Source organism: Sceloporus undulatus, chromosome 3, assembly GCF_019175285.1.
Source record: "Sceloporus undulatus isolate JIND9_A2432 ecotype Alabama chromosome 3, SceUnd_v1.1, whole genome shotgun sequence".
Lineage (NCBI taxonomy): Eukaryota > Metazoa > Chordata > Lepidosauria > Squamata > Phrynosomatidae > Sceloporus > Sceloporus undulatus.
The window spans coordinates 93,391,264-93,403,417 of record NC_056524.1 but is presented as its reverse complement, the minus strand read 5'-3'; positions in this window follow the sequence as shown (position 1 = coordinate 93,403,417).

Sequence of the window (12,154 nt, the reverse complement as noted above, 5' to 3'; positions counted from 1 at the left end):
AGCTTTTCAGCCCTTGTTCTTGTGGGCCTTCAGGTCATTTCTGACTCGTGGCAACCCTACAGGGAACCTATCATGGGGGTTTGTTGGCAGGTTTCTTCAGAGGAGTTTTGCCATTGACATCCTCTGAGGCTGAGAGAATGGGACTAGCCCAAGGCCACCCAGAATGGGTTTACATGGTTAAGGCAGGATTTGAATCCTGGTCTCCAGAGTCCTAGTCCAACACTCAAACTACTATGCCACACTGGCTAGCTACGCACATACATAGACACAAATATTTTTTTAAAATGTAAATAGGTAGTGTGTTCCCACTCGCTGTATTATGTTTTTTGTTAAAAAGACCTATGCTAGGGGATCCCTCAACCTTGAGATTTGGGGCATGGCATAGTGGCAAGAACTGTTGGAGGCCACCATGCCATTGAAAAACCTTTGGAGGTTTTTAAGCAAAGGCTAGGTGGCCCTTTGTCCAGAGTGTTTTGATGGTGTCTTCTTGCATGGTAGGACTGGATGGCCCTAGGGGTCTCTTCCAGCTCTTCTCATGGTTGTTGTGTGCCTCCAAGTCATTTCCAACTTATGGTGACTCTATCATAGGGTCTTCTTGGCATGTTTCTTCAGAGGAGGCTTGCCACAGACTTTTGCTGAGGCTGAGAGAGTGTGACTCAAGACTACCCAATGGGTTTACATGATCAAGCTGGGATTTGAACCCCGGTCTCCAGAGTTATAGTCCAATATTCAGATCACTATACCATGCTGCTCCCCTTCCAGCTCTAAGGTTATATGATTCTATGAAAAACAACTGTTGCTGTTCTGTTCTTCTACTCCTTTATGACCTCTTTGCCCTCTTCTTCCTCCACTCCACCACAACAAAAATACACACATACACACAAATAGTTCCTTTTAGGCAAATACATAGTATGTTTCCACCTGCTTTATAAAAATTTTTTAATGGACTAGAAGCTCCACAAATCTCAAGATTTGGACTCTAGATGCTATGCAGTGACAAGAACAACAGTGAAATCAAGTTTTTCAGCCCTTGCTGTTCTTATGAGCCTTCAAGTCATTTCCAATTTATGGTGACCCTAAGGTGAATCTATCATGGGGTTTTGTTGGCAGGTTTCTTCAGAGGCGGTTTGCCATGGCCATCTTCTGAGGCTGTGAGAGTGAGACTAGCCCAAGGTCACCCAGTGGGTTTACATGACTAAGGCAGGATTCAACCCTGGTCTCCAGAGTCCTGGAGACATTGAGCCTTCTTTGCCAGAGAGCTCTGGTGCCTCAGAAAACTAATAACATTATTATTATTATTATTATTATTATTATTATTATTATTATTATTATTTTGCAGTGCCTTGTTCTCCATTATTATTATAGAAATATTATGCAGTCTCCATTCTTGAAGGAATCCCAGAAGCAAATGGAGCAAAATTGCAGTGCAGCATCATGGGAAATGTGGGACCTTGGAGGTTTGGGGGGAGTGTACTGAGACAGAATCCCATTCAACACCAGACCAATTTGGATTGAAATCGAAGTGAGCTTGGAAACAATTTTTGTGAATTCACTTGTTACCGAATTCACAAAAATCAGGAGTCACTTTGGATTGACTGTGGATCCGCCTCAGAGCGACCCCCCATAGAAAGCAATTACGTGAGATAATACATCACATTTTAATGTGAATTTGCATAGTTGGACCTGCAGTGGCTTCGGATCAGAACTGCAAAACCATCCATGTGATAAGGGCCATGACTGTGATGTTTAGTGACAAGAACAACAGTGGAGTCAGCTGTTGATCCTGTTGTTCTTGCTTTTGGCCTTCAGGTTGTTTCCAATTTATGGTAATCCCTCGGGTGAACCTATCATGGGGTTTTCTTGGCAAGATTTGTTCAGGGTAGGTTTCCCATTGCCTTCTCCTGAGGCTGAAATCATAGGATTCCCATTGGCCGTGTTGCCTGGGTGTAATGCAAGTTGTTGTTGCTGTGTGACTTTAAGTGGTTCCCAGTGTATGACAATCCTAAGGTAAATCTATCATGGGATTTTCTTGGCAAGAGTTGTTCAGGAGGAGTTTGTCTTTGCCTTCCTCTGAGTGATTCACCCAAGATCACCCAGTGAGTTTCATGGCCAAGCGGGGAACTGAAACCTGGTCTCTGGTCATAGTCCAATACTCAAATGACTATGCCATGCTGGCTCTCTTTAAGCCCTTAGGCTTATTGAATGAATTAGTTAGCTGTTATTCATTTTATTTTCTGCCTTTCTCACAGTTTGAGACCCAAGGAGGCTTGCAACACAAATTAAAACAAAATGCAGCTAAAACCCATGATAATAAAACAGTTAAACTCTAATAGTAAAAACAAAGTATCTTATTAAAAACAGAACTAATCCTTTAAATGCATTTTAAACATAAGAAGGATAACATAAAAGTGCTGCACCACTCATTTACGGACCCTTTCATGGCAACCAATAAGAGCCAAAAGCCTCTCAAAATAAATATGTTTGCCTGCTGGCAAAAGGAGAGTGGTGGGACATCTCAGACTCCCTTGGGAGGGTGTTTAATAAGCTAGACCAGCCACCAAGAAGGCCCTCTCTCTCATTACATGGCCTCTCTGAGGAGGGAGATCCAAAGTCTGGAACCAGCCACCAAGAAGGCCCCCTCCCTTGTTCCCACCAAACAAGCCTGAGAAGGTGGTGGGAGAGAGAGGAGGATCCCTCCAGATGATCTTAAAACCCTAATGGGCTCACATAGGGAGATATGGCCCTTTAGATAGCCTGGACTCAAGCCAATGGCTAATCCATAAAAGTTGTTTTGCTTTTATACTGCCTACGGTTTGTTAACTGAAATAAAGCCATTCATTCATTCATAAATCAACCTTCAAAACTGAGATGACATTTCAAGAAACTTATTTTCTCTCCCTGCCATCAGTGGCATCACTAAGGGGAGGGGGTTACACCACTGTTCTCCAAACATCTCCTTTCTGGAAGAAATGGGCTGTGGTATTTGCCTGCGTCCTTTCAAAACACTGAAGAGATGGTCTAAGTGGGATGAGGCTCAGTGGGAGGAAAAAGAAGAAGCCCCCAGGTTTCTTTTAAATTAAAAAAATTAATTAACAAATAAAATTTAATTGTATTTAAAATAAAAAAAATTAAATTTGATTTTTAAATAATTTTTAAAAAATAATTTTTGGATTTTTTAAATCACATTTTACCAAATTTTAACTTTAACCCTGTGAAACTGTGTATATGTAAACACATTTAGGCTGTGCACATGAAATTGCAATTTCAAGGTATAGTTTTAATTTTGCTAGTTGTTTACATCACAACTATTACCATTATATTCAGTGATTTATTGGAATTTCGATGTATGAGTAACATTTGTACAAAAAACAATACTAAGGATTCTGTATGGTGTAGTATGAGAGGAAGTGGTGTGTGTGTGTGTGTGTGTGTCACCAGAGTTACTGCACCGGGTGACACCAAATCCAGTAATGCCACTGTCTGCCATCCACTGAAACCTCGTTCAAAGCAGATGTGGGGTTTGGTTCCTCTTCAATGAGCCACGTCTTGAACATGTACTCAAAGTCTTTTCTAGTAGTTTAGCAGTAGAGTGTTCCATGCCTGAAGCACCAAGTTTCATCCCTAATGTTACCATTCTGTCATATCACCTGGATGGGAAATGATGCAAGAGACCTCTGCTTCAGACCCTGCAGAGCCTCTGCCAGCTGGAGCAGATAATACTGGGATAGAATAACTAATGGTTTCTCCTGGTGTAAGTCAGCTTCTTGTGAACCAGTTTCTTTCTTTACAATATTTATGCCCTTCCTAATTTTCAAGGAGAGTATTTTCTAGAATGCAGCACAAAAGTTAAAATAATTAAATAAAATATGCAACCACACATAAAATGAAATAACATCACAGAGAATGAAACAGCAGCAATGTATGCATTATGCATGTACGTACACTATATATAGCAATAACGCAAATTTGAGTAATAGGCAGAATAAAAATACATAAATACATACTTACCCACCGATTTTCCATGATTAGGCAGGGGACTACCCATTTGCTTCGGACAGTGCAGCTCCCGCTCCTAGTTGTTTTTTAAAAAAATAGTATAAATAACTTAAACCAGATTTGCTTTGCTTTTCCCTCCTCTTTGTACTATTTTAAGGGAGGGTGCAGGAGAAACCACCTTCAAGTAGTTTCAGTCCCTATTCCACTGCTCTGAAGGTTTTCTTATGCTCTTTGGTTATGCTTCCTCACCTCTGTGAAGTTTATTTTGGCCATGGGCTGTTTAGATTTGAGAAGCTTTGGAGTCTGGTGTCAGTCACCAGCATTTGGAGAAGAACAGGACAAACAGGAAAGCAAAGCAGAAAGAGCAGAAAAATAGAGCCAGTGCAGTGTAGTGGTTTCATCACTGGCCCACTAGTTTGGAGATGAGAATTTGAATCCCTGCACAGCCATTGGAAACCAAGTGGGTTACCTTTGATATGTTACACATTTTTAGCTTCAGACACAATCTCCCTCTGAGCAAATCCAAAGAAAGCCCCATATTAGGATTTCCGTAAGTCAGAAACAACTTGAAGACACACAGCGACAAAGTGGAAACACTTTGTCCCATATTTTGGCTGATAAAGACATCTCCTCCATCATTTCCAGCAGCTGAGGCATTTGTAGCTAGCAGAGTTGATCTTTGATCTATTTTCAGTTAAACAACATCTCATGAGCCTCCAGACATAACCTCCAATTGGGATAGGGTTTCCATACTTCTCTACTATGGATTCTCAGTGATTGGGTGGTATATAAATAAATCCTATTATTATTATTATTATTAAAAACCGGGACAAAATGTAGGACAAAATTTAGACCAAAATGTAGGAGAATTGAAGGATAAAATTTAGCGCAAAATATAGGATATTTAAGGTCCTCCATTTTTCTTAAATGTCCTATATTTTGGGCTAAATTTTATCCTACAATTTTGGTCTAAATTTTGTCCTACATTTTGTCCCAGTTTTTAGTAGAGAATTATGGCAACCAGAGCCACAGTGGATGCTCTGGAGTCTGCGTCATGAGGAGACCTCCACTTGCCCCTTGAGTGTGCCCCTCCCATCTTTTCTGTGGCAGAAGAGGCCTCCTCACAGGGAGACCTCATCCACCTCTGCGAAGTCAGGGAGGGTGTGCTTAGGCCTCTCCTTCACCACTATGGCAGGGGCCTCCTTGTGATGAGGCCTCTGCCATCTCAGAAGAGATACCTGAACACACCCCTTTGGCTGCTGCCACACACCAGCTGCACCAGGTGACACCAGGGGTGAGGACACCACTGCTTGTCATTGAGGCTTTTTCAGTCTGAACTAGAAGAGATCTAAGATGAATACCTTAGATTGTTTAAGTTCTATCTGAGACCTGCAACAGACACAGAAATTACCAGCTGCCACTGACCACAGCAATACCAGTAGAGGCCCTCTGCAGAGCAAACTCAACACTGTTTTGAGTTTGTTTGACACCTCCTGGTTTTGTTGTTGTTATTATTGTTGTTGTTAAGAAGGCAAACACGAGGTTTATATAAGAAAAATCTTCAGGTTGGTACATGTTGCAAATGGTTATACTGGCACAGAGTGGAACCTGACTCTTCAGATTGAAATTGAAACTGGTATAAGTGTTGTGAATTTAAACCCCAAAGTCAAAGAGAACTGCAAAGGCAAACAAAAGGACATGGGATAACAAATCAATAGAAATCCTAAATACATTTGACATCAGTATTGGAATGTCAATACCTATTTGGCTTCTCTAACAGTCCTTAAATTCAGGATTTCCTCCTTTCAACAATAATTTTGAAGAGAACATTGAGCTCTAACAAAAAGGAGCAAGTTAGGTGGTGACACTTTTCCCAAGTTACTGATAAATTCCTTGTAAAAGCTGATTCTGTTAAATCTCTATTTGCAAGGCACCAGAGGTTAGAGGTGACACATTTCAAGTAACCTTCAACTTCCTGGCTGAGATTCTGCACTGAGGAGACAAAGGGTAATGAAGTTAATTGATGGCTGTGCAATGCTGCCTAACTTAGTGAATAATTACATTGTAACTAAACATACAATGAAATACATGTTTGCCTTTCCATGCATCTGTGCAATAGTCCCATATGTAGAGTTCCACTTCCACAGCCTTTAAATGAATGCAGGTATTCCACCATGAGCAACAATGTCCAACTGCTTCATTTTATGCATATGCATAATACAAATAGGACTCCAAACATTGTATGTTGGATAACAAAGGCAAAGTTAGTTTTGGAAAACAATGTAACAACCAATAGCGTCATCATTTCTGTAGCATAATAAGTCACAGTTTCTTGTCATTTGTAAAACCTTGCTTTGAGGGGTCATTATGAAGAATTTGTTGGGCCATTTTTGTATTTTAAATCTATCCAACTGTTTGTCTATATATCTATTTAAAGTTATATGTCATTAACAAGTCATTAATGTGTTACTCACATTCCTCTGGTAATCGTGAATTACAAGTAGCTTCTTTAAAAATTGCACTCCAAGTTGTGCAAAAAAAAAAATCTCAAAAGGCACAGGAGTCCCACTTGAGAAAAAGCTGTCAACTTGCAAAGGGAACCTTTATGAAACTTTGGGTGCCACACACACCCCTTCATTATACTAGCCTCTAGGCTGGATGCCTGAATGTGTCACTGTTGCTGTAAGGAACAGAAAATCCCGATTTTAAGAATTTATAACAAAGTTCAACATATATTGACCTTTTTGACACATCATGTAAAACGTGCCTGGCATTTATGTATGTTTCTTATTTTTCATATGATTTCCTAACACATTTTTAAAATCCCTCCCAAAATTGTAATGTTAGAGGATATTAATGCATGCAACTGACTCTTGAGAAAGAAAATCTGATGTTGGTTTAGTTCACATGATCAAAAATGTTTTAATGCACTGCATTATCCCTTAGATGATGGTCATAGTGGTGGTAGCAGGAGTAAAAGAAGCTGTTATAACCTGACAGGCCATTCCATACATAGGGCTTCAGTGATGTAGAATCAGTACTTCTGACTGTTGGCATATCCAAACTGCAGAAATAAATCAGTTTGACACCACTTTAACTGCCATGACTCTATTCTACAGGATTTTGTTAGGATTTTTGCACCAGAGTTCTCTAACATCAAACTACAAATCCCAGGATTCCACAGGATGGAGAAACAACAGCTAAAGTGATGTCAAACTGCTTTATGTCTGCAGTGTGATAGGTCCTTGAAAAGATGATGCAGAGATTGCAGAAATCATTGCCACAACAATACTACTGTATCCATGTGTGAGAAATGTTACCTTTTCTAAGGGACTGCACCTACACACAACATATGCAATATCATATGGAAGCAGTTTTGAGCATTGTAAAATGGTAGACATTTATAGATGTGGTATGGTGCCACCCTTTCAGCATACTGTTAATATGTCTCTATAAATATACATTCCAGCATCATTTCAAACTATTTACTAGTGGAACACTCCTAAAATACGCTGAAGAAAAGCATTATGTTATCTTAACATTAATAATATACTGTTGTCTGAGAGAGATGTTTCATCACAGAAATGATTACAGCTGGAGTGGTAAGATTTTTTTTTTTTTGTTCCCTGGTGACAGCGAAATACAAATAATACTGTTATGTTTTTCAAGCACCATCTCAGAGTTAGTTTTTCCCTTCAAATGTAGTGTATTATGGACACAAAACTGCATCTGGAAATGGAAATAATCTGATACTAGTTGCACATTCTTATACCGTTTCGCTTTTATAATATTTTTAGATTTCAATTGTTCCTAAGGCGGATTGTACCAATGGTATGTGTTACCTTTATTTTGAAACTGCCACAAAAATTCAGTGTTTACAAATATAAATGGTATGTGTGTCATGATGTGAATGTTATGGGCAACAAACATAAGGTGAGAAGATGTTAGCCAAAGGATACTGATACAGAAAAATCCTCAAATTTCATTTGGCTCTGAGCATTAAAAAAAATCGCTGAGAACTATAAAAGTTGGAAGTCTCTAGGTATTTCCTCCCAGATGACTGAGGACAAAATGGGAACTGAAATAGCAATACCACTTTGAGAACAAGTCACTAGGATCCTTATCAAAAACCTTCAGTCAGATAGAGGATTTTATTGGCAATTTTATGGAGAGGCAGGAATTCAGTGATAAAATGTGAACCATTTATCTTCACTCCTACTCCAGCAAACTCACTCTGAGGAGGTTACTAGGGCAGATGTAGTTTCTCTCTCTTTTTGTTTCATGATACACAATTAATTCTTTTATTATCATGTTAGATTTCCATCAAAATATTCAAAATGTTCCCTTGACCATCAGTTTGTTCAGTGTATGGAAGAGTTTTTTTTAAGTGTCTCTTTTTTTGTTTTGTTTTAGTATTCATATCAGCATAAATCCTGTGAGTGAGAGCAAGAGACCAGACAGAAAGAATTTATTAAAGAACAAATGAATCTGCAATTGTTAGGATTAGGATTGTGACCATTTTTTAAAACCTCATTCCTCAGTTTATCCTATCATGACAGATCTATTACTTCATCCTCTTTTCTTTTTACCTGATCAATAGTCATCTTTTTTCCAGTGGTTCTGCTACTTCTTTCCTGAGGATTCTTTTAAAATGATAAATTCAAAAAAACTGGTAATAAGGTACCTGGGATAATATGCACATCGAGTTCTGAGTCAGACCTTTCAAATTTTCTTCATGTCCCTTTCTTCGCTTTTCTTCTGCCCTAAGCCTTTGGGCAAAGAAGTGAGGGCTAGACAAGAGCTCCCTGCTCCTACCAGTATGCTCCCCAGACCCTTCTTCTCCACTTTTCCCAGTGGAAGACTGAGATATGAGCAACCCAGAGTAAATCCACTTTCCCCTCCCCTCCCCCAGAGAAGAAAGGAACCTGTGTGTGTCCAAGTAGCCAAAAGCACTTCAAGGTTAACAGAGAGTTTAAGGAAGTTTTATTTAAATTAAGGATTACATCAGGTTTCTGGATATCATATCTTGCAACATCCTTCTCTAGGCTTAGTTTAGGAAGTTGTAGAAACAGATTATATTCCAAAAATACCTTGAAGAACTAGGGAAACTCAATTCTTAACTGGCCCCAACTAAAAGTGGCCCCTTTCCACTTACAAAGAAGCAAACCTTCTGTTCTCAGGTTTTTCCCTAACTAAGGAAGGGGGAGTCTGACATTTTGGAAACCATTTTCTACTCCCCTTTCTCATGCCAATGGTCAGCATCCCAAGAAAAGTTTGAAAGAACAGGCCAAATCCTTGAGAATAAAGGAGTAAAACCTTTATAGTCCTGACCTTTGAAAGTTCTAGATGTTTTAGTATCTTGATGCTCAGAGGAAGCTTTAACGGCAAAGATTGTCTTCCCTGATGTCACCTAACCAACCAAAAAAGGTAAATTAATCCCTTCTCAGCTGGATACAACTAAATTTAGATCCACTAGATAATATATGAGTGCATTATTGCACCCCCAGATAAAGCAAAAATTCCAAGACAGCCCTGAGGGTGTTGCTCTGTCATAGGTACCATGTTTTGCAGGAACGAGTGAAGTGAAAGAGGTACACAGGAAGTGGAAGCTGGTCAATGAAAATGGTTGGGCAAGACTTGTTTCTTATGGAGGTCCACTGTGAAGAATGAGGGAAGGAAACAGGTGTAAAACCTAGGTTTTAGCCCTACCCATTAATTGTTAATGCAGCCGTTCTCAATTCCTAGTTCTCCACATGTTTTGGACTTTAACTCCTAGAAGTCCCACCTAGCATAGCCAATGGTCAGGGATTCTGAGAGGTGAAATCCAAACCATCTTCATGGCCAAAGTTTGAGAGTAACTGTGCAAAGGGAGGTGCCCCTGTACAAACCGCAAAGGTACTGTATAGCAATACTCACCACTCTCATGTGGAAATGGAATATGCACATTTTAAAAATAAACTGTAAAACCAAAACCCCTTACATCACCTTCTGTGAGTGACACTGTGCTGGATCAGCGTAGGTCTCATGGTAGATTCTCCATACACAAGTTGACAAGTCATCCCAACAAAATTAAATTCTTATTTAATGTCAATTCACTGAAAAGCACAATTTGTCAATAGACAAACCCATAAAAACTGTTGCTGATGATGACAGAGCTAGAAATGAAAAAAGTCTGTTTGCACCTGCTGCTTGTCTAAGATAACTTACCCAAATATAACGGAAAAGCAGGAAGCTCAGTATTTCAGGCAGGATTATTTATTGATACATTCTAACTGAAATCAGCAAGCACAGTTAATCCTAGGTGAAACAGACCTTGCCAAGCTTTGCTAACTTTCCTGATTTTTCAGGGCACCCCACTCTTTCTTTCTCTCTGTCTCTCTCTCTCATGGGTTTCTAATTCACCATATTTCAGAACAGCAAAACAGCCAGACTTGGGGATGGAGGGGATGACATTTTACATTTCTAAACCCATGCCAATAATGAATATCTACATGTGTGAAAGTTTGATACCAGAGTGAAGAGATATCAGAATTGCTGAAATGCTTTATTCTCTGCTACCAGATTTTAATCTATTTTTAAGGTAATTGTTCTTTATATTTTGATGTATTTTATATTTTAAAAGACTCTATTCTGCTCAGGAATGTCAATTAACAGGTAGCTTAAAAGTATAATATATGAATAATTTTCTTTAAAAAAAGTACGAGCATTCTATATGTCTTTCCATTGTCCCTTTGTCCTGTCTAGGGTATCTGATATGTGGGAACTAGCATTTGTTTGTGAAGTCGAAGGCTTTCATGGCCGGCATCCATAGTTTTTTGTGGTTTTTTCAGGCTATGGGCCATGTTCTAGAAGAGTTTCTTCCTGATGTTTCGCCAGCATCTGTGGCTGGCCCAGCCACAGATGCTGGTAAAACGTCAGGAAGAAACTCTTCTAGAGCATGGCCACATAGCCCGAAAAACCCACAAAAAGCATTTGTTTGTTTGTTTGTTTGTTTCTCCTATGTACCAGGGACTGGGACTATGTTTGTGACAGTTGATGATAATTCTTTCTTTCCTAGAAATTTGCAAGGGACCAGAAGCCAGTGGCTCAGGCCCAGAACTTTTTCACTGAGCACAAATTTCAGTAGTACTAGTTTAGTCCATGTAATTACAGAGTCTTATATAATTCTTGTTGCCTCCTTTGTATTAATATCTATTATTTTATTATTTTATTATTTTGTAGAATGTACACCATAGGCAGGCTTATTTTTATCTATTTTCATCTATTTTATTGATTGTATGTACAGCACTGTGTAAATCTGTTGCTGGCACTGCTGAAAAGTCCACTGCTATCATAATGATGCTGATCATGTAGTAGCTATGCTCTCTGTGGTCATCCTTCTGCCTTGTATGATAATGCCTCTGCAAGAAAACTTCCCATGGCTGAACTGGCCATAGAAAGTGTAACTACTAAAATGTGTGCTAGTTGATGCTGTTGTTGCTAACTATAGAGAATGTATTTGCTAGAGTATTTACCACTGACCTGGCACAGATAACACGATTCTTCTTTCTGTTCTGTAAGTCCATATATGGATAAGAGGGAGCTTTGGATGGCATTAATGGGAATCCCTGCTGTGATTTCTGATCATAATTAAGGTGGATTCCTATCCCCCAGAGGAGAGAAGCTTCAGAAAAGAAAATGAGTACTAGTTATAGAATATGGAACATAGGGCTGGATTCCAACTCTCTACAAAGAGTATCAGGTCCAAGGGATGGAGGTTCCACTCCCTGGCCTAGAATTATCTAATGAGTTTATTTTTCTGTGTCAGTGTGCGTCAAGGGACAACGATGTTTGTGCAAGATTTTCTGCCATAGTTCCACTCACCAATGTAGCCCTAAAAAGTAAGAGAAAGGATGCTAGTTATTGTTGTTATCTTTCTTTTTCATCTCCCTCCACACACACACACCATTCTGATGATGTAGCAACCAACAGTGAGTATATGACCAATATTATAGTCTTTCTGTATCTGGGAGAAATAAAGAGAGAGTGACCAATTTCTTTTCACAATATGGTCTTATTATTATTATTATTATTATTATTAACCTTTATTTATAAAGCGCTGTAAATTTACACAGCGCTGTACATACAATCTTTTTAATTAGACGGTTTCCTGCCCTCA